The 23,818-nt window shown below is 44.2% G+C and overlaps 1 long non-coding RNA gene across 1 annotated transcript; it reads left to right on the plus strand.

Annotated features, from left to right (window-relative positions):
* The first annotated feature begins 504 nt into the window (after nt 1-504).
* Nucleotides 505-1,973, plus strand: LOC123099953 (uncharacterized). Its single transcript, XR_006448314.1, has 3 exons — nt 505-955; nt 1,071-1,205; nt 1,637-1,973. It is a non-coding gene; the product is annotated as an uncharacterized lncRNA (long non-coding RNA).
* The last annotated feature ends 21,845 nt before the right edge of the window (nt 1,974-23,818 follow it).

Here is a 23,818-nt window from a genome sequence, read left to right on the forward strand (position 1 = left end):
TATGTATTAAAGTCCAATTCACTTGCAATGTAAATTCATAAACAAGATAAATTAACAATGTATACATATAGAGCGATGATTCAACTAAAATTCTATTACAAATTAATATCTAGTTGTTGTGCTTGAAATTCTCGCATAATATCAGGAATGTTGTCTTTAGTTTCATTCTCGCGATATTTGAGAATATAATAAAAACTTCTTCCTCGGCTTATACACATCTTACACAAGCAACGTATAACAGAGAATACTTGAAGTCAAAGGTCTTAAAATGTGCAACGGAGAATACTCATGGTGCTAATCGGACAAACTATTTTTTTACCATTCCATCAGAGCATAAAAAAACATAATCGCCAGACATAACCCTGCAATTTTCTAAATTAGTGTTATTAAATAGTGATAACAAAAATAAATGCTTGTATTTTGAATGTTGATGGTTTTGTAGTACAGTTTTCGGAACTATACGAAATTTCTGTGGTTTCTAGTTTTGCCCCTCGCTCACTCACTCACCCACTCGCTCAGTCGCCTCTTCACGCCCATTCCCCTCGCTCACCGACTCCCCCAAATGCTTTGCCCGCAGCGGTGACACACATCCCCTTCACCTGCGTCGGTGACTCAGCCGCGTCGCCGCCCTTCTCCTCAGGCGTTGCCGCCTCGCCTTCTCGTCCGCGCCGCCTCTCCCTCTCGCCCGCATCCTCTGCGCCACGCTCGAACCAAAGTTGGTTGTTTTAGTGAGGTCGAGTAGGAGCGTGAGGAGCATGTGCACGGCGGCCTTGTCCTGCTCGACGACGGCGGCGACGGACGCTAGCGCTCCTCGTCGCCATCGACCTGCAAGGAGGAGCGCCGTCTTGGACGCTGCTATCCCTGACGCTGCTGGTGTTCCGTCGCTGCTACGTGTTCCCCGTCACCTGCTCCCAGGTCGCCCCCGAAGTCGAGCTACCCCCGCTCGACCTGCAAGGTTTGCATCCTTAATTTTCCCCACACCTTTCCAATCTATGGAGCCTAGGATTCGTGGAAAGGCAAGGATTCTGGAACTGATTGTGATTGTTGCTGTGGATGGAATATGGATCCAGATGTACTGTGGCCAAGAACTGCTCTACCGCAGGAGTAGATTGGAAAGGCAAGGTGCAAGGACAGATTGGAAAGGCTGTTGCTGCTCCTGAACGATGCGGCTACTGCTGCCACTGCCTCTCATCTATTCGGGCATGGTAAAGACCACTCGGTTGCACTACTCCATGTGTAGCTCACTGAACTTGGGTGTGAGCATTTTGATGCCTCTGAATTCAGTAAATTCGGTACTCACCGGAGTACACTTTCAGTCAAGAGTACTTTCAGTACCGTAGGAGTACTTGTATTGTTTCTTAGAATATTTGTTTGGAGTAAATGTTGTAGTTTAACTTAAATCAACAAATCTAAAAATCATGTTTATCAATAGATTGTATTGGCTGAAATAAATATCTCTGAAATCATGTTTATCGTGTTGTAGTATTCTTTTTGTTAGGATTTAGTACTCTTGCTTGGCTCAAACCAAACTGATTCTGCTGTAGTATTCTTTTTATCATGCCAGAGTACTTTGATTGATCTACTGGGCTCAAACCAAACTGATTTTTAGAGTATACTCCATGTTACTCCATTTCAGAGCACATTCTTGGAGTGGATCTGCATTTCAAAAAGTCTACAAGTGGGAGTACATGGAGTACTACAGCTTAAATCGAGGAGAAGATGGTGCCTGCTCCGTGATGATGCCGCTGTCACCTACGACTTCCTCGACCACCACCACCACCACGACTTCCTCAAACAGGGTGAGTACTGAGTACTCCTCCAATGCTTGTACTCCTAGTCCTATCAATGTTTACTGCTGTAATCATGGGGCAGTTAGCTGCTGTAATCATGGCCGGAGTAATGCAACATTAGTTGGTAAGAAACAATGTCAGTATGAAACCTCTCTACGGTAACTATTTTTTCTGTCAGGAACAGTACAAGGTTTCTGCTTTATTTGCCCCATTCCATGTTTTGAAATCATTACCAAATCGTATGAAGCATGGTAACAATGTTCAAGCTGATTCGGTGAATCTGTAGTCTAAACTCTATCTTACACCTCACTGGCTAACGAGCGGATGAGCTTTGATGTATAATTAGGAAAATGCAGATGATAAGAAAAATAAGCCACGACAGATCTAAAATATTGTTCTGAATTTTCAAATGCGACATTCTTTCTGTTTGTTTCTTTATTGGTTTTCCTTTTTTCTGTTTTTTGAAATCAAAAAATTCAAAAAATATTGGTCTTTTCAAATATTGTTAACATTTTGAAAAAATCGAAATTTCAATGAAACAAAATTTGTGCAGATTTCAAAATTTGTTCAATTTTTTAACACAAAATTCACAATGTTTGAATTTTCAAAAAAATGTTCCAATTTAAAAAAAATTATTTGGTATTTCGAAGATTGTCACCAATTTTCAAATAATGTTCCTATTTATCAAAACATGTGCGTAATTTCCAAAACTGTTCGCTTTTGAGTTTATGAGAAAGTTAAAAAATGGAACATTTTAAAGAATTTAAAAAAATACCAAGATTTAAAAAAGTCCCTAACAATTCTTGAAAAAGAAGGTCATTTTTTTAAAACCCCAAAACTTTCTGAAATGCAAATATTTTTTAGTTTATGAACAAAAATTGAAAAACCCTGATTAATACGTGAAAAACACAAACGTTTTTTTGGAAAACATGAACAATTTTTCAAAATGCCAACATTCTTTGAATTTGTGAATAAAATTTGGAAAACAAACTTTTTTGGAATTTTGAATTTTTTTTTGAAATTTCTGAAAACAAAATTGAAAACATATAATTTTTGGATAAAGAATAAGAAACTTTAAAAATAAAGGAAAAAGGAAAATGCAACAGAAGCACGAAAGAAAGGAAACCGGAGAACCAGCAAAACAAAAAACTATTCAGGGAACTTTCTAGAAGTTTCCCAAAACTGGTTAGTCTCTATTGTAAAGTGGGCTGGCGCATTACTCGCACTCGCGGCACACGAAGCTAGCCACTAGGCCACTAGTGATGATACATAGCGTGACGTATATAAGAACAGAGAACTGCGTTCAAATATGACAAAAAATGAAAAAAAAATATGGAAACATTTCTTGAAAAATGTGAACAATTTTGAAAAGCTGAATATTTTTTAGACGCGAATAATGTACGAAATTTCAAAAACATTTTCGAAAAAAATGTGACAATTTTTTAATATCCAAAACACGTGAACAACTTTCGAATTATGAAGGTTATTCAACAAATGTGATTTTTTTCAAATCACGAATAGTTTTTAAAAATGCAAACAGAATTTGAAAATACGAAACATTTTTTAATTGTGACCAAAAATAGAAAACATGAACATCTTTTTAACTTTTGGCAATTTTTAGAATGTGCGAAAAAGTTGAAATTCCCGAACATTGTTTGAAATTATGGACAATATTTGAGAAGATGTACATTTTTTTGAAAATTTGTACAATATTTTTTAAATACACAAACATTTTTCAAAAATGCAATAATTTTTTAGAAAAATATGATTATTTACTTTCAATTCCTGAATATTTAAAATTTCTGAAAAAAATTAACACAAACATTTTTAGAAATTTTGAACTAAGTTTTAAAATGCAAACATTTCAAAAAAATGGCTACCTCTCTACGGTGTAAAGGGTCGGGCCAAATTCTCGCTCCCCCCCCCCCCCCCCGTCGCACGCAACATATCCTGGTTTAGACCTCCCATGTTTGATGCTTCCAAGCCGAACATGGTTGTTTGATGCTCGACTCGACCCCCGCTCGCCCCCCGCTCGGGTGACTCGGGGGCTCCCCAACCCTAGCCACCACCGGGCCTAGCCCATCTTCCTCCCCTCCTCCCGCCGCCGCCGGAGGACGCCGCCGGCTTGCGCCCGGAGACCGACGGCGGTGGCGGGGGCTCTTCCTCCCTCCCGCGTCTCAGGGATGGCGGGGCCCCAACATGCGTGGAGGTGCGGCCGATCTAGAAGCGACGGCGTTGGCTTCGACGGCGGCGGCGGTCGGCCCTGCCTCGGGCCACGGGCGGCGGCTGGCCTGGATCGGGCGGCGGCGCGATGCGTTCTTCGGCGACATGTCCTCTGGCTTTAGATCGGCGGCGGCGTCGAGGGCCTGGTGGACTGCTTGGCGGCACCCATGGCAGATTTGTTCTGGCCGGTGTAGCCAGTGGTGGTGGTCATCTTCTTCGTCGGCAGTGGTCGGCCAGAAGCTTGGTGATCGGATCTCGAGATCCATCATCTAGTCCCGGCTGCGAGTTGGGGAGACATGGTTGCCGGTGAAAACCGAGCCGACGGCAGGCGATGGCGGCGTTCTACGCCGTGACCTTGATGAAGGCATCGTCGTGTAACTACTGTCAACCCACTCGTGCTGCTCCGGGGGAAACCCTAGGATCTGGTGTTCCAGATCGAACGATGGCGGCACTGCGGTGTCGTTTCTCTCTTGGCAGCATTGTTTGTGGAGCAGCGCTGGAAGTCAGAGGCAGGAGGTGAAGCGGCTTTGTCTTGCACGGAGCTTCGATGGAGATGTCAAGTCATGCCTGACCGATAGGTGCTACGCTTTGTCATGCTTGGTCGGCAGGTGCTACGCATGACAGATCTTCCAAGGACTTCAAGCTGTGTCGGCTTGTGGTACTTGGCAGCATGGCGCTGAGGTGTATCAGTGGCGACCGTGACGTGCTCAGCTGTTTGCGCGCAGGGAGGAGGTGCCGTTGGGCGCCGTGGTGGCGTCGACGATAGCTTAGACCGAGCAAGGTTGATGCATCAGTACAGTTCTGAAGATGGAGCGGTGGCAGTTGGCGGCGGCGGCCTCTGAGAGCACGCCGGACCAGTGAGTGCCCCAGACCCGGCAAGTGGCTAGGTTGGGGTCTCAGGTCTTAGATGTTAGGCTTGGCTACGATGTCTGTTTGGTATTAGGCTCAGGCTATCTGCACCCCTTCATCAACTGGATAGGTGTAGCGACATTTGTTGCTTAGACGATGGCTTTAGTCTTACTGTTGTATGACTTTGTAAGGTCTTATGAGAATAATTAATAAAGTAGCCGTATGCATCGCACAGATGCAGAGGCCGGGGGTCATCCTCCTTTTCTTAAAAAAATGAAAGTGTCCGAATTAGTTATCGTTCCAACGACTAGCAAAGGAGAGTATGTATATATATCAATATACATAGCATCAAATCTGTATCATTAGATTAGTCATGAAATGAATTTTCACATTTTATTTACTTACTATTGCAGATTTTGATATTTTTTGGCTTCCAACTTAGTCAGAGTTAAAGAAATTTAACTTTCAATAAACTAATACACCATATATTTTGAAACAGAGGGGCTATTGTGTTTGGTGAGTGGGGAGACGATAGAGTGTGTTTTCTTTTTGTTTATAATATGGTGTTTCTGCTGGACCTTTCGCGGTGTGATTGGATGTGATCTACTAATCAACTCATACTTATGTTTGGAAATTTTTTACGTCTGTGTTTGCATGTACTATATTGGTGCTACCGTATCACATGTTGACACTTCTTTTTTTAGGTGGTGAGAGGGATGCCCGGGATTGATATGTTTTTATAGGCTGGTTGTTACTGATTGATACGAAAAATCATTAACCCGACCAAAATTGTGAACCAAACCCAAAATTGAATAGCTCAACTGAATGGGGGAGCTTTAAAATTAAGGAGCATAATGAATTAAATAAATCAATAAGAGAGTTCCTTGAGAAATTGTTGACCCAGTTAAAATTGCGTGACCCAATTCCAAATTCAAGAGCCCAATTGATTGTGAGGCCTCAACTGAATGGGAGAGCTTCAAATTTGGGGACATAGTGAATGAAAAGAATTTAATGAGGGAACTCCTTGAGAAATTATCGACCAGGTCAAAATTGGGTGACCCAATTTCAAATTGAAGATCTCGATTGATTGTGAGGCCTTAAAAAGTTTTCAATAAATATTTTTACACAATTTCAATAATCCAATTGTCTACTTTTACACATTGTACATTTTTATTGTACACGTGGAACATTTTGATCATTGCTGACTATTTTTTAAATATTTGTATGAACATAAATTATTTGATTTTTTAAGTACATGTTTAACATTTTAAATGGCAATAAACATTTTTAAAACTATGTGAACAATTTTTTCTTTCCTTTTTATTTTCTTTACTTTTTTTAACACAAGTCTATATTTTTCATACACATTCATACATGTTTAAAAAAATTCAAATACATTTCTTAAAGCACATGTTTTAGAACATTTTCTTGGACACATGTTAAACATTTTTCAAAATACTTGTTGAAACTTTTTTTGAATGATTTAAATATTTTAAACTAAGCCAAAAAATTTAAAATTGTATAAATATTTTTAAATAATGTCATGAACATATTTTAAAATGTAACCTAAATATCTTTTGAAAGGTAAATTTTTTATTACCTTGTATAAACTTTTTAATGTCAATTTTTTTTAAGTCGTTAACATTTTTTCAAATGTGACAAGCATTTTTTATTGCTATCAACATTGTTTTTTAATTAAGCTAATATTTTTTATACTAGGTTAACATTGTTTGAAATTCATGGTTTTTAATATATTTTTAGTTAATTTTATGTTTCGGAATATGTGTATTGATAATATTTACAAAAATAAGAAGAACAGAAGAAATGAACAAAATTAAAGCAAGGGCAAAACTAACTAACCTGGAACTGGAAGCTACCTGGTCAGCCCATTTATGTTGATTCTTGAGGTGAGCGCACCCGCTGTCCTGCAGTAAGCGGGACACGGTCACTTCTCTTCTTGGGGAGCAACTAACAAGAGGGCATCCTCTTGTTTGTGCTGCGAACGGTTGTTAGGGCATATTTTTCCTTAGTGGTTTTGGTGATTGATGATAATGTTTTTGCGGACTAATCGTGTGCATTGAGCATTTCAGATAAGCTATCATATGCCACAAGACGATTCGTGCCACTCGGAGCTATTGTGAAGATGGTGTTTTTCCTTCGTTTCATTTTTGGTGGATTTGAGTCGTATGAACACCGTACTATTAAGAGGGGATCCGCTTCGGAAAAGTTTGGGTGGAATCAACATGTACATTGTCTCTTTGCATCCTCGATCTTTCCCGTCATTTGAGCTTGTCCTTCCTTGTGCTTGAGTTTTTCAGAACAACAGCGGTAGTACCGCTCTGCTCAGCGGTAGTACCGCTCCAACGGTACTGCCGCAGAACAGTGCTACCCTCACTTCCGCTTGTTCTGTGCATCCTATAAATGGGTGGTAGTAGAGCGGCAATTCAGCGCGGTAGTACCGCTCCAGCGGTACTGCGGCTCTGACTACCAATCTACTACCGTAGGTTTACTGGGCACTGATCAGACAAGCGGAAGTACCGCTCCCCCAGGCGGTAGTACCGCTCCGGGGAACTACCGCGATCTTCTACCGCACTGAGTACCACTTGTTTTATGCCTTTTGGAAATCTCTGTCACACGAGCGGAAATAGAGCGGCAGTGGAGAACGATAGTACTACCGCCTTGTCTTCCTCTACTGTCGCGGATTCCAGCTGCTGTTCAACACCAAGCGGAAGTACCGCTGGTGGGAGTGGTGGTACCGCTCTGGCGGCACCACCGCCTCCCTGACATGCTCATTTGAACGCAGTGGCTAAAATCTTCCGTGCCAGAGGAAGTACAACTCACCTGAGCGGTACTACCGCTTGTGCATGGGCTGTGAGTGCATAACGGTTGGTTTTCTTCCCCCACTATGGAAGGAGTCATCTTCCCCAAGTTGACTTACGTCTTCCTCCCCCAAGGTCCATTGTTGCTCACAAGCTCATTCTTGCCCGGTCTCTCTCCCTAGCCAATCAAACTTGTTGATTCTTTAGGGATTGCTTGCGAAGACCTAGATCCACACTCCCACCAAGAGAAATTTGATTCCCCCCACTAATCCCTTGCGGACCTTATTACTCTTGGGTGTTTGAGCACCCTAGACGATTGAGGTCACCTTGGAGCCACATTCCATTGTGGTGAAGCTTCGTAGTGGTGTTGGGAGCCTTCAATTCGGTTGTGGAGAGAGCCCCAACCTTGTTTGTAAAGGTCTGGTCGCCGCCTTCAAGGGCACCACTAGTGGAATTGCGATCTCGCATTGTGTGAGGGCGTGAGGAGAATACGGTGGCCCTAGTGGCTTCTTCGGGAGCATTGTGCCTCCACATCGCTCCAACGGAGACGTACTTCTTCTCAAAGGGAAGGAACTTCGGTAACACATCCTCGTCTCCCCCGAATCCACTTGTGGTTATCTCTTACCTTTACTTTGTGCAAGCTTTACTTGTGTTGTTTATCTTGCTTGCTTGTGGTGCTGTTATTGCTAGCATCATATAGGTTGTTCACCTAGTTGCATATCTAGATAACCTATTTCTTGCTAACTCTAATTAGTTAAGAAAAGCTAAAAATTGATAGTTGCCTATTCACCCCCCTCTACTCAACCATATCGATCCTTTCAATGGTGCTTGGGTCACACAGGCGACTGCCAAGTGGTGCGCCAGCTGTCGCCATGTGTCACGGGCAATTTCTGTTTAGAATCTGCATCCACATCCGTTTTAAAGGATATGGTATGTACTTTCCACGAATCCGCCATATATGGATGCAGATACAGATTTGGTCAACGAGATATCCGGTGAGTATGGTATCGGTAATATCCGGCAGATGTGGATTATCCGGTATTTTCTGAGCTTATCGAATAGGACCATCCTATTAATTTATCTCATTGGACAAGCTCGAATACCGAATTAATCCACCAATTAGAATCACCGCATATAAATAAAATAAAACTATAACCCTAGTAGCACCGTAGTATATGACTACAATATCAGTTTCTCTTTCATGCGAGCAAGCGTAGAAGCTATAAGGACATGCATGTTTTGCGCATACATCAATACGGAGTCGTTTGGTAGCCCGCATCACCCCCAAACTGGCCCACTGGGTGTAAGAAAAACATGTTTGGTAGCGTACATGGCGGCATGGCTTGCACGTGCACGAACCTTAAAGCATCCCAGAGCCTGGCTTGTTAGGAATGCTCGAATTGGAGGTTTCTAGCGAGCTAGACTGGTCAAGCGCAAAAGGGAGGCATGGTGTACATGATGGTGCAGGGGAAATGGACACAAAGATGGCGGGAGACGAAAATCCATCGGTGCGAGATGGTGTGAAATCTAGCATCACCCCACCCCCATTACTCGCTCACCTCTAGCATTAGACAAACCCATCCACAGTTATCGTCTTATCGCCATGGTGACAGCGGCGACTCAGATCTACGAAAGCGCAGCGGTGCAGACTTCAGTCTTCGGCATTGGGACCCGCTTCTCCTCTTCATTTCTAACTCTATCTCGTCCTTCTTGTCTCCGCATGCACCGAATACGAGGATTTTGCTAGGTGGATTCAATCCAGGACCTATTTCTCCTCCACACACCGGATGGCAAAGTAGCCACATCTCTGTCACCGAAGGCCACATAGGTCCACACCCCATGAACACTAATAGTAAGATTCACTACTACATAGCAACACACCCTTATTACAACCCTTTTGCATCATTTTGATTCATAGATCTTAGGAAATGCTATAATTTTGTATCACGAGTCAGAACTAAATGTCGGCTTACATATACCACACCACACCTGTCATGGACCCCGCTTGCGCATATGCCCAAATCATCCCAACTATAAAAGGGGGCCATGTGCACCATAAGACTATAAGGCCGGATATGGCGATGGTGCGTGTGCGGGTGGATATAGTAGAACCAGGCTAGGAGAAGTTTTTAGTGCCCGAAGCACCTGAAGACATGTCCACGAAGCTTAGACGGTGCATCAATAAGTTGATCCTTTGGCCGAAAAAGACATAATTCTTGAAGGGATGTCCTCTCACCGAAGTTTGCTGCAGGGACAATATAGCGACATACCGAGCCAGCCTTCTCGTCCAGGAGATAGTGAAGACCACGTCACATTTTATGAGTTGCGAGATCAGTCATCGATATGGAGATTGATTATGTGGATCACTTTGAGAACATTGCCTTAAAGGGTTTGTCTCCTACCGCTATGGATCTCCGTCAATGCAATAAAAGAAGCTGATGCCAATGGGGCGACACCAACAAGAAAGAATATGGTTGGCATCGAAAGTCGGTATGTCTTCAAGAATGAGGTTAGGGTGTCCTGCAAAATACACTAGAGGTGAGTTGATGCTTGATAGGGATGCTATTCAGACCCTTGAGAGGGAGGGACTAACTCTGCATCAAGCATACATGATAGATGATACAATGCAGTGAACCCAAGGGATACCAAGACAACTTCCTGGTCCTGGTGCCTGATGGTTTTTCACTTCTATCGTAATTCTTGAGATGATAAATTTAATGCTGAGTACTCGGACTTGTGGCATTTGTTTAACCTAGGAAACTAGACATGCCCATGATCATACTATGAAATCTTTTCCATATCAAAGAGGCCAAGTACATTACGACGGACGTTGGTTTCATCGATCCTTAAATTTGCGGCACCAACTTAATAAAACTCAAAGTCTGTCTCCGAATACATTGTGCCGACATGGGTAGCTCAAAAAATTAAATCATACATCATCATGCCCTGCAAATTCATATAAATCTCTCAACCTAGCCAATTTTTTTTACAAACGTGCGCATGTCTAGTAATGTCCCTTTTGTTCCCCGTATGCAGAATTGACCATTGTATCCTTGTGGTTATCGCCCTCCCTTGGAAGAAAGTGTTTTATGTGATACTATGAAGATCAAAGATGATAATGGTCAAAACAAAAGAGATCTCAAAATGTTTGGTTAACCGGTTGAGACCGGTGCTTGACGGTATTATTTCACCAACGCGGAGTGCTTATATATCGGGGCGTATGATCACAGATAACTATTTAATTGCATTTGAGTGTATTCACCATATCAAGCAGGAAAAAGATCCCACAAAGAGTTTTTGTGCGTACAAGTTAGACCTCTCAAAAGCTTATGGTAGGGTTGATTGGAATTACCTTAAGCAAATGATGCCAAAACTTGGCTTCCCTCATCGGTGGGTTGACTGGATTATGTCATGTGTTACCTTGGTGAGATATTCAATAAAATTCAATGGAGTCATTTCAAATTCATTTGCACCATCCTATGAGCTACGACAAGGTGATCCATTATCCCCATACTTATTCCTTTTTGTGATTGACGGTCTCTCTACTCTTTTCAACAAGGGTATTGTTGTGAGTGATCTATCCCCGTTAAAGATTACTAGAAGAGCTCCGGGAATATCTCATCTCCTCTTCACGGATGACAAACTATTATTCTTCAAGGGAAGTGTGTAGCAGGCTGATACGTCTCCAACGTATCTATAATTTATGAAGTATCCATACCATGTCTACAACAAATTTATATGGTTTTGGTATGATTTGATTAGAACGAACCCGGACTGACGCTGTTTTCAGCAGAACTACCGTGGTGTCTTTTTTGTGCAGAAATATAAGTTCTCGGAATGGGATGAAAATTTACAGTGTTTTTTTATGGACCAAAAGAGACCCCCGAAGCACTGGAGCTAGGCCAGGAAGTGGCCGAGGGAGCCAAAAGCCTGGGGGCGCGCCCCTCGAGCTTGTGGGCCCCTCGGGCACCCCTCCTGGTGTGAGACCGACGCAAAAATGCCTAAAAATACCCCCAAACATCAAAAAGAACCCTCGATGAGAAGTTCCGCCACCGCAAGCCTCTGTATCCATGAAAACTCAACCGGGACCCCGTTCCAGCACCCTGTCGGAGGGGAAAATCATCACCGGAGGCCATCTTCATCATCCCGACGGTCTCCATGATGAGGAGGGAGTAGTTCACCCTCGGGGCTGAGGGTATGTACCAGTAGCTATGTGTTTGATCTCTCTCTCTCTCTCTCGTGTTCTTGATTTGGCACGATCTTGATGTATCGCGAGCGTTGTTAACATATTTGGATCTTATGGTGTTCTTCCCTCTCTACCTTCTTGTGATGAATTGAATCTTTTCCTATGAGGTTTAGTTATGTCGGATTGAATCTTTTGGATGTGAGAGCACTTGATGTATGTCTTGTGATGGGATATCCGTGGTGACAATGGGATGTTCTATTGATTCACTTGATGTATGTTTCGGTTATCAACTTGCGGATTCCCATGGTGACATTGGGGTAATCTATGCATCGGGGTTAATATGCGTTTTCATATTCCTTTCTCCAATAGAAATCTTGACGTACTCTTTGAAATTCTTTGTCTTGGATTGAATATTATGAATCTGAAGTTGTTTGATGCATATCGTATAATCAACTCACGGATACTTGTGGTGACATTGGAGTATCTAGGTGACATTAGAGTTGGTTGATGTGTATCATATGGTGTTATTGTAGTATGAACTCTAGGGCTGTTTGTGACACTTATATGAATATCTCTATGGATTGATCGGAAAGAATAACTTTGAGGTGGTTCCGTACCCTACAAATAATTTCATCTCATGTTCTCTGCAATAGGAACTTTGGAGTGATTCTTTGTTGCACATTGAGGGATTGTTATATGATCCAATTATTTTATCATTGTTGAGAGATTTTGCACTAGTGAAGGTATGAACCCTAGGCCTTGTTTTCAAGCATTGCAATACCGTTTGTGCTCACTTTTATCACTTGCTACCTTGCTATTTTTATACTTTAGATTAAAAAAACCTATATCTACTATCCATATTACACTTGTATCACCATCTCTTCGCTGAACTAGTGCACCTATACAATTTACCATTGTATTCACTACAAATAAAAGACACATCCGTGACATTTTGGCCCGAACGATTTTTTTCCTGTCATGCTTATGACACTTCTATGACATAATTGTGACAAAATCTAGTATCATCATAGATGTGGTGGGCTCCTACTTCTATGACAAAAAACCATGACAGAAAATGGGCTTTTCATCCTGGGTTGGCCAGAGACGCACTTGCATGACATTATTTGGGCCGTCCATGACGGAAAAAATCATGGTAGAAGTGAGGGCGAGGAAAATTTCGGGGAGTTCCCGGTTACGGTGGGTGGCCGGGGCCGAGCGATGCGCGTTTCTCTCGTATACGTACGTACGTACGCGCGTGTGTGCGAGGCATTGGGCTCTAACTGAACCCAAGCGAGGCGTTCGCACTAGCTACGTTACTGAACCCGAGCGATCGATCCCTTGGCTGTTAACTGAACCCGAGCGATTCCTTCGCTACTGCTGCTAACTGAACCTGATCGATCGATCGCTGCTGCTGTTGTTTCTTACTGAAGCTGATCGAACCTGTTGCCTCTTGATGAATAGTGAATGTGGGGGTTGGTTGAACGAGTCGAGACGTACGTGGTTGGGGTTGGATGAACAGTTCCCGGTGGGGGTTGGATGAACAGGACCCCGTGGTAGTAGGTCGTTGCCGCTGGATGAACATGACCCCGAGAGGAGGCCGCCACACCCAAGCTAGTTGGGAGTAGATGAACAGGACCCCGTGGAGGGCTGATTGAACAGTAGCCGGTGGAGGGCTAGATGAACAGTAGCCCATGGATGAACAATATCTGGTGGATGTAGGAGGAAGACGCGGTGGATGAACTGTGCAGGTGGAGGCTGAAGGAAGTCGACGGTGGGTGAACAGTAGCCCATGAAGTCCCGTTTTGCGGCACGCCACACCCCTCCCGATGAACAGGACCCCCGTTTTGACCGTAGCGCTCCAACACAAGTCCGTTTCCTCCGTTATGCGGTACGCCACACCCCTCCCGATCAACAGCACCCCGTTTCGACCATAGGAGCTCGAATACAAGCCCGTTTCCTCCATACTACGGTACGCCAGACCCCGTTTTGGCTGTTCCGTCCAAGCCAGTTGGCTCCCGTTGAACAGGACACATTCTGACCCAGTCTGTTGCCTCCCGATGAACAGGACACTGTTTCTCCGTTCCGACCCAGCCGGTTAGCTGCCCGATGAACAGGACGCCATTGCTGTCGTCCGTTGCCTCTCCATGTACACGTGCCCTGGCCGTATGTATGCGCGATTAGACGTTCGAGACCCCGCTCGTATGTACGTACATGGCCGTATTTTTTGGCATCTGGCTGTACGTACGTGTACACAATTTTGACTGGACTGTCTTAACTGCTACGTCGGGGGCTCTACTACTACACATGCCGCTGCTTGCTCAGCCACGGTTCATCGTTGCAGAGAGACCGATCGACCAGTATGTACGTACACGTTCGCGACCAGACAGACAACCCTACGTACGGTTCGACCGGGTGGGTCCCAGCTACCAGGGAGGATAAGGAGGCACTTCCTTGCGTGCGAAGATATAACTGGTGGGTCCCAGCTGTCAGGGGGAAATGTTTTTTTCGCAAAATACAAAGGCCCTTCCGGTGGGTCCCCACTGTCAGGTGGAGGAATACTTATTTTACGCGTAATAAGGAGGCACTTACTTGCTGCGGCCGTGCACCCATCAGTCAGCCTCTCCACGTACAGTCCTCTTGCGATGGAAGTTGTTCCTTGACCATGTTGACCTCGCCGCGCCGAGAGAACCAAGGCGGTGGATGATGGCGAGGCCTAGGAAGGGGACGACGTGGAGCCGGGGAAGACGCGGTAGTGCATGCCCACACGGAGGAGAGTACGAGGGTTCACTGGTTCGGCTGCGGTGTGAGGCTGCCGTCGCCGCAGAATAACAGGGGTTGTGGGTGAGTAGAGGGATGGTCTGGCCAGTGGTTGGAGTAGGAGGGGCGGTGAGGCCTGCGCGGCAGCACAACCGGCCACGGGAGGCAAGAGTAGGTGGCACGACCCGCGATGGTTTGGGCGTGTAACATCCCAAATTTTCAATTTGGAATGTTATACATAGGTCATTCATGCATATCATATTTTTATTGCATTTCGTTTTGCGATCCTCGAAATTCTAAGCAACTCAAGGACCCACAGAGAGAGTTGGGGATTTCACGTTCTTCATATTTGAATTTTATCAAATATCGAAACAAGGATCACTTTGGTTTTAATTATTTTTCTCTCCGAAAATATTTCATATTAAAATATATGAGAGGAGATAATATGACTTCAAAATAAATGAAATATTGGAGGGAAAATATTAAAATCAAATAAATTAATTTTATTTGGATTTTATTGCTATTTTTTTTTGAATTAGGAAAAATATGCTTTTTTCAAAAATTGCATTAGATGCCCAAATAAATGTTCACTTTGTCCGTAATATTATTACAGGACTGTGAAAATTTATTTCAGGATTTTTGAAGTCCGTTTAGTATTTCTTTCGTTAGTTTTTCTGCGTCAGTTTTTTTTAAAAGTGAACCGACCTAACCGGGCCGTGTCCGACTATGACTCCTGGCCCGGCTGGCTTTATAAGCCGAGGCCCGCGACCCCCCATGGCCCAAGTCGCGCCGCCGCCTGCCCTAACCCTAGCGCCGCCCGCCCGATCCGCCGCCGCCGCTGTCCGTAGATGAGTTTAGTAAGCTATCTCGTTATGCCCCTGATGATGTGGCCACAGATGAGTTTAGTAAGCTATCTCGTTATGCCCCTGATGATGTGGCCACAGATGCCGCGAAGCAGGAGAAGTTTTTTTCGAAACCCTAGATCGTTTTTTTATTTAGATCGGTTTTTTTATTTAGATCGGTTTTTGTTTTCTGCGGTTTAGCGGACGTTCGTCCGTATGTTCGTTTTAACGAACGCCGTTCATCCGTTAGCCCCAGACAGCGAACGCTCGTTCGTTAGCCTGTTCGTCAGTTTTTCTTTTTCCAAGGTTTTTCCGCGATTATTTCCGATCGCGATTTCTACCCTAATCTTCGATCTAGTATAACTTTTCGCTCATTTATCCAAATCAGGTGAATCAAGCGCCTAGATCTTCGTCTCGAAGTTCTCTTTCTGTTTAACCAACTTTAACAAGATTTTGGTGCTGTAAAATTTGACTCTAGTCCAGATTAGTAATCGGATCTTGTTTCTTTCGTAGTTTGAGTTTCGTTGCTCCGTTTGATTTGATTCTTTTTGCAAACCGGAGTTCTTCAGTTGAACTTACTGGTTAGATCTTCTTATTTGAGTTTTACCCGTGCATCTTTGCTTGATTGCTTATGTATGCTATTGTTTGTTTGCGATAGAATTCCCGGAGTGCGAAGCGTGCTACTACGAGTCACTAGGTTTTGCGGATCGTCAGCAAGGCAAGTAACACTTTGATCATACCCCTTTCATACCCAGTTTTTATGCATTAGTTCAACCCTCACACATTGCATGAGTAGGATCTCTTAACATGTGGGTATTTGGGAAGTAGATGATGAGGTAGAACCTATTGCCTGTTTATTATCAAACCCCTGGGAGTTACTTATACGTTATGCTTATATCGCCATGCTATGCTCGTAGACGTGGATTGGGGTTGAGTGAATCCATAACAGATGTGAGTTGTTAATTAATGGTTCAACTTAAGGTGGCAACTTTAATACACATCTGGGTGATTGCTTGTGGGCACCTGGAGAATCCAGTGTTGTCCTAGGATATCCCGGAGGACCCGTGTGATCATCCTACGGTCCGCCACCCAGGCTCAAAGGGATCATAAGATTATTCATGCTAGAAACTTCCGTGTGCAGCCACAAGCTATTATGGGCTCTAGCATAGTTGAGTATGTTGCATGACCTCTTCCAGTGGTAGGCTAGCAGATGTAGGGGATGTAGGTTGGTACTGTCTACCCGGGGTTAGAGTTAATGCTTCTGAAAGACTGTGTCTCGGTCATCCGTTTCTCAAACACCATGTAGTGCGAGAAATCCAACGGAGGAGATCGAGTCTTGTGGGGAAAAGTGCGCAAACCTCTGCAGAGTGTATAAACTAATCATGGTTAGCCGTGTCCCCGGTTATGGACATCTTGAGTATCTGGTACTTGAATTATTGATTTGATCTCATCACTCTAAATTAATTTGTTGGGTTGTTAATGATTACTTTAATTGGGATTGAGTTGGAGGAACCTTCTCAATGATGTTTCAACCACCATGATAGTTAAATAAAATCTATTCCTTTGTTGTAGGGAAAAATTGGCTTTTCGCAAAACAATATAACCTTAGAGCCTCCACCAGCCATATATGCATGTAGTGATAGCATTTATCTGTTCATTGCTCAACTGTGTTATATTGCCAGCATATTCCATGTGCTGACCCGTTTCGGGCTGCAACGTATCATGTTGCAGACTTTTCAGACGACGAGTAAGGTGCCATAGGTCGTTTGTCATGCACTCAGCTATGCCGTTGGAGTTGATGGACTCACTTTATCTTCCAAGCCTTCCGCTGTTATCTTATTAGATGGCCTTAAGCCATATTTATTGTAATAAGTTCTCTTTTGAGACATTCGATGTAATAAGTGTGTGATTGCTACTCTGTTATAAATCCTTCGAGTACTGTGTGTGTCAGCATTACCGATCCAGGGATGACACTGAACACAGAGACTTGACCGTCTGAGGTCGGGTCGCTACAAGATGGTATCAGAGCACACGCTAAATGTAGGACACGACCACTAAGATGAGCCATAGGTCACTCGTCTCTACTCATTTCTGACTCCTCTCCATTTTGTACTCTTTAGGATGGCGGACTCAAGGAACAAGTTTGCACAACCGGATGAAGACACACCCTTTGGATGACACTTGAAGGAAGTCACTAGGTACCTGAACATCGGAATACCAAGCTTCACCGGGACCTACACCACCACTTTACCAGAAGAGGAGCATTGGATGATCTGAGTTCAAGTTCCAGGAAGGACATTCACGCCAGTCACTGAGCCCATAGAGTTTTCCTTTGATGCACCAACCTGGAGTCTAGGCAAGAGCATGTCAGCCCACATTGCTATTGGACATATTGGAGAAGTCTACAATCAGGAGCTGAAGGATACTATCTACCAAATATGTGGGCCCCGAGATGAGCAATGGGAGATAGTTAGCACCAGGAGGGACAGGTCCATTGCAGCTTTCATCCAGGAGCTAAACCAACACATCCGTCGTCAGGAGAATCAGATGTGCGCAAGCATGATAGATTTGAAGAAGGCGATGGCTAGGATCACAGAGCTAGAAGAGGAACTCAAGTCTACACGCGATGGATATGAGGAGGAAATGACGATACTTGTGGAAAAGAATGACGACCTGACAAGGAAGTTAGGAGTTTTTATGGGAGACCCTGCGCCAGGAGGAGAAGATGACGAACCCAAGGAAATTCGTTCTGAAGACTACATCATCATCGACGACACCGACTCCGACCCCGACGATAGTGATGATGATTATGAAGACGAAGCTGGAGCGGATATCATGGAGTCTTCCACCGATCAAAATTTCTAGATGACCACCACATGACTAGTAGTATTCCCCTGTATATAGTAGTAGTCCAAGCACTTTTGTAACGATAGTTCTAGGCCGATTGTATGCCCTTGCTTGAATTGATTGGTGTGTTATGATTGTGTTTGTCTCATGTGCATATGGGTAGTGCTTTCTCACTAGACCTCATTTCTATAATAATCTCTCCCCTCTAAAACCCATCAGATGCCTCCGAGACGTGACACCGGATTTGTCTTCCCACCTGAGATCACCCAGTTGATCCAGCAGCAGAATGCCTTGATGCAAATATTAGTCCAGAACCAAGAAAACAACAACAACAACAACCCGCCTCCAGTTGACAACTTAGCCCGTTTTCTGAGGTTGCAGCCGCCGGTGTTTTCCAGTAGGACCGAGCCAATAGTTGCGGATGACTGGCTACGCAGGATTGGAAGGGAGTTGACCACCGCAGGTTGCACAGATGCAGAGAAGGTGCATTTTGCCGCACATCAGATGGATGGACCAGCAGCTTCATGGTGGGAAAATTACACAGCCACTTTCCCTATAGCCAATATCACTTGGGATCAGTTTCAGCAAGCATTTCGCACAGCCCATGTCTCAACTGGAGCTATGAGCATGAAGAAGTGTGAGTTTCGCAACTTGCGCCAGGGAAATCATACTGTGGCTTAGTACGTAGATGAGTTTAGTAAGCTATCTCGTTATGCCCCTGATGATGTGGCCACAGATGCCGCGAAGCAGGAGAAGTTTATGGAAGGGCTGAATGCCACGAAGCAGATGGTGGCAACATTTAACAACTACCAGGAGTTGGTAGACAAGGCTCTCATGATTGAAGGGAAGCAGCAGCAGATTGAGAGCCGCAAGAGGAAGTATGGACAAGGAAAATACAATTCTGGAGCTCAGCAGAAGCCTCGTTTCACCCCAAACTCGGGAGGACTTACCCATAATCATGGAGGCCATACCCACAATGGAGGAAGTTTGCATAACCTTAGTGGCCCCAAGAATGGAAACGGAAATGGAGCAAGCAGCAATCAGAACCGCTCTAATCCAGCCACGCCCACCAAGAAGGACCTAAGTCACATTACTTGTTTCAAGTGCGGGAAGACTGGACACTATGCCACTGAATGTTCTGAAGCAAGGAATGGCAATGGCAATGGAAGCTCTGGGAAGAAGCCCAACCCTTTCAACAGGGGACAAGTGAACCACGTGAACGTGGAGGAGGTTGAAGAACAACTAGCTGCAATCATCAGTAAGTTTTTGGTTAAGTCATTTACCGCTCTCGTTCTTTTCGATACTGGTGCATCGCCTTCATACATTTCAAGGGGATTTGTGGACAAGTTTAAGTTACCCACCTTAGCCCTTAGGACACCCTTGTTAGTAAGCTCACCAGGTGCAGAGCATATGGCTAGTCGATGGTGCGGTCGGATACCCTTAACCATTGGTAGCCATGTTTTCCCCTCAGACTTTATAATTTTGGAGTCACAAGGAGTGGATGTGATACTAGGAATGGATTGGTTATCGAAGTATGGAGGAAACATTGACTGTGCTAGTAGGTCAATTCTACTCACCACCCCGGAGGGAAAACGTATCAAGTATGTTTCGAGGCATGCACCGAGGAGGGCCCAAGTAAATTCTCTCATGGGAGTTGTTCAGGAGGAAGTGCCTGTAGTGAAGGATTACCCAGATGTATTTCCAGAGTTACCAGGCATGCCGCCAGATCGAGATATTGAGTTTTTGATAGAGCTATTGCCAGGCACTGGACCAATATCGGAGAGACCATACCGGATGCCCGCAAATGATCTAGAGGAGATTAAGAAGCAGATTAAGGAGTTATTGGAGAAAGGGCACATTCGACGAAGTTCATCACCATGGGGAGCCCCATTGCTCTTGGTTGAGAAGAAGGATGGATCTTTAAGGATGGTTGTTGATTATCGTGCGTTGAACGAAGTGATGATCAAGAACAAGTACCGACTGCCGATGATCAATGATTTGTTTGACCAGCTGCAAGGAGCTAAAGTGTTTTCGAAGATCGATCTGCGATCAGGATATCACCAGCTGAAGATTCGAGAAAAGGATATACCTAAGACAGCTTTCACCACAAGGTATGGGTTATATGAGTATACGGTTATGTCATTTGGATTGACTAACGCCCCTGCCTATTTCATGAGTATGATGAACAAGGTGTTCATGGAGTTCTTGGATAAGTTTGTTGTGGTGTTCATTGATGATATCTTGGTATACTCGAAGAATGAAGAGGAACACAAGGAGCATTTGCGTTTGGTTCTTGAGAAGCTCAGGGAACATCAGTTATATGCCAAGTTCAGCAAATGTGAGTTTTGGTTGAAGGAAGTTGGATTTCTTGGACATGTTATATCAGGAGAAGGTATAGCAGTGGATCCTACCAAGGTTCAGTCAGTCACTGAGTGGTTGGCACCCACCTCAGTTGGAGAGATCCGCAGTTTTCTTGGACTCGCGGGATACTATCGGAGATTCATTGAGAATTTTTCCAAGATTGCGAAGCCTATGACGGCATTGTTGAAGAAGGATACCAAGTTCCATTGGACTGAAGAATGTGAAGCAAGTTTCCAGGAGTTGAAGAAATGTTTGACTACAGCCCCAGTGCTGATTCTGCCGGATATACGCAAGGATTTCCAAGTGTATTGCGACGCCTCTCGCTTAGGACTTGGAGGAGTACTTATGCAAGACGGAAGAGTTGTTTCATATGCCTCACGACAACTCCGACCGCATGAGTTGAGTTATGCCATGCATGATTTGGAGTTAGCAGCTGTAGTGCATGCGCTCAAGACCTGGAGACATTATCTTATTGGAAACCGTTGTGATGTGTACACGGATCACAAGATTTTGAAGTACATTTTTACTCAGAAGGAGCTGAACCTCACGCAGAGGAGATGGTTGGAGCTCATAAAGGATTATGATATGAAGTTGCACTATCATCCAGGAAAGGCCAATGTCATAGAAGATGCTTTGAGCCGGAAGAGTTATGTCAATACCCTCATAAGCGGAGGATTGCCAAAGGAGTTAGCAGAAGATCTCAGGGAGCTTCGTTTGGAGATAGTTCCTAGAGGCTTTGTCGCGGCATTAGAGGTTCAGTCAACGTTATTGGGAAAGATTCGAGAAGCTCAGAAGGACAACAAAGAAATTGCTGAAATAAAGGAGAAAATGAGCAAAGGAAAAGCTAAAGGTTTTCATGAGGATGAGCACGACACCTTGTGGTTCGAGGATCGTGTTTATGTGCCCAATAATGCAGAGATCAGAAAGTTGATACTTCAGGAAGCTCATGACTCGCCATACTCGATACACTCCGGAAACACCAAGATGTATTTGGATTTGAAGGAACGTTTCTGGTGGACTGGAATGAAGAAGGATATTGCCGAGTATGTAGCCGTATGTGATGTATGTCAGAGAGTGAAGGCAGAACATCAGAAGCCAGCAGGATTACTGCAGCCTATGCCGATACCCGAATGGAAGTGGGACAAGCTTGGCATGGATTTCATCACCGGATTGCCCAGGTTCCAATCGGGATATGATTCTATCTGGGTAGTAGTGGATCGCTTGACCAAAGTAGCTCACTTTATCCCAGTGAAGACCACATATACATGTGCGAAGTTGGCCAAGATATATATGACCAGGATCGTATGCCTGCACGGAGTTCCAAGGACCATCGTATCAGATAGAGGAACACAGTTTACTTCAAAGTTTTGGCACCAGCTACACCAAACTTTGGGTACCAGGCTAGAGTTCAGTACAACTTTTCACCCGCAGACAGATGGACAGACCGAGAGAGTCAATCAGATTCTGGAGGACATGTTGAGAGCTTGTGCGCTGGATTACGGATCTAGTTGGGATGACAACCTACCCTACGTGGAGTTCTCATACAACAATAGCTACCAGGCCAGTTTGAAGATGGCACCATTCGAAGCCTTGTATGGAAGAAGATGCAGAACACCGTTGATGTGGGATGAAGTTGGAGACCGTCAGTTGTTTGGTCCGGATTTGATTAAGGAGTCAGAAGACAAGGTTAAGCTGATTCGAGATAGACTGAAGGTAGCTCAGTTCCGACAGAAGAGTTATGCAGATTCAAAATGCAAGGAGGTAGTCTATGAAATCGGAGACAGAGCATATCTGTGAGTGTCACCTCTGCGAGGAGTTAAACGTTTTGGAGTAAAGGGAAAGTTAGCCCCGAGATTTGTAGGGCCGTACCGTGTTTTGGAACGCATGGGAGAGGTTGCCTACAAGTTGGAGTTACCTGAAGGACTGTCCGGAGTTCATGATGTGTTTCACGTTTCCCAGTTAAAGAAGTGCCATGCAGAGATGGCCAATATTCCTCTGAGAGACACAGTGCCCCTGGAAGTGATTCAGTTGGATAGTGATTTTACATATGAGGAGAAACCTGTCAGGATTCTTGAGTTTGCCAGCCGAGTTACTCGCAGCAAGGTTATCAAGTTTTGCAAAGTTCAGTGGAGCGACCATACCGAGGATGAAGCCACCTGGGAACGAGAAGATGATCTACGCAAAGACCACCCACACCTATTTTCTAGCCAACCCGAATCTCGGGGACGAGATTCATCTTAAGGGGGGTAGGTTTGTAACATCCCAAATTTTTCAATTTGAAATGTTATACATAGGTCATTCATGCATATCATATTTTTATTGCATTTTGTTTTGCGATCCTCGAAATTCTAAGCAACTCAAGGACCCACGGAGAGAGTTGGGGATTTCACGTTCTTCATATTTGAATTTTATCAAATATCGAAACAAGGATCACTTTGGTTTTAATTATTTTTCTCTTCAAAAATATTTCATATTAAAATATATGAGAGGAGATAATATGACTTCTCCAAAATAAATGAAATATTGGAGGGAAAATATTAAAATCAAATAAATAAATTTTATTTGGATTTTATTGCTATTTTATTTTGAATTAGGAAAATATGTGTTTTTTTCAAAATTGCATTAGAGGCCCAAATAAATGTTCACTTTGTCCGTAATATTATTAGAGGATTGTGAAAATTTATTTCAGGATTTTTGGAGTCCGTTTAGTATTTCTTTCGTTAGTTTTTCTACGTCAGTTTTTTTAAAAGTGAACCGACCTAACTGGGCCGTGTCCGACTAGGACTCCTGGCCAGGCTGGCTTTATAAGCCGAGGCCCGCGACCCTCCGAGGCCCAAGTCACGTCGCCGCCTACCCTAACCCTAGCGCCGCCCGCCCGATCCGCCGCCGCCACCGCCGCCTCGCCGCCTCGCCTCGCTGCCGCCCCGCCGGACCCGACCCCGCCGCCGAGGTAGTAACCGCCGCCACCGCGGGTTTTCGCGAGAAAAACTGTTCGGTTTTTTTGAAACCCTAGATCATATTTTTATTTAGATCGGTTTTTGTTTTCTACGATTTAGCGGATTTCGCCCGCACGTTTGTTTTAACGAACGCCGTTCATCCGTTAGCCGCAGACAGCGAACGTTCGTTCGTTAGCCTGTTCGTCAG

Source organism: Triticum aestivum, chromosome 4D (assembly GCF_018294505.1).
Source record: "Triticum aestivum cultivar Chinese Spring chromosome 4D, IWGSC CS RefSeq v2.1, whole genome shotgun sequence".
Classification (NCBI taxonomy): Eukaryota; Viridiplantae; Streptophyta; class Magnoliopsida; order Poales; family Poaceae; genus Triticum; species Triticum aestivum.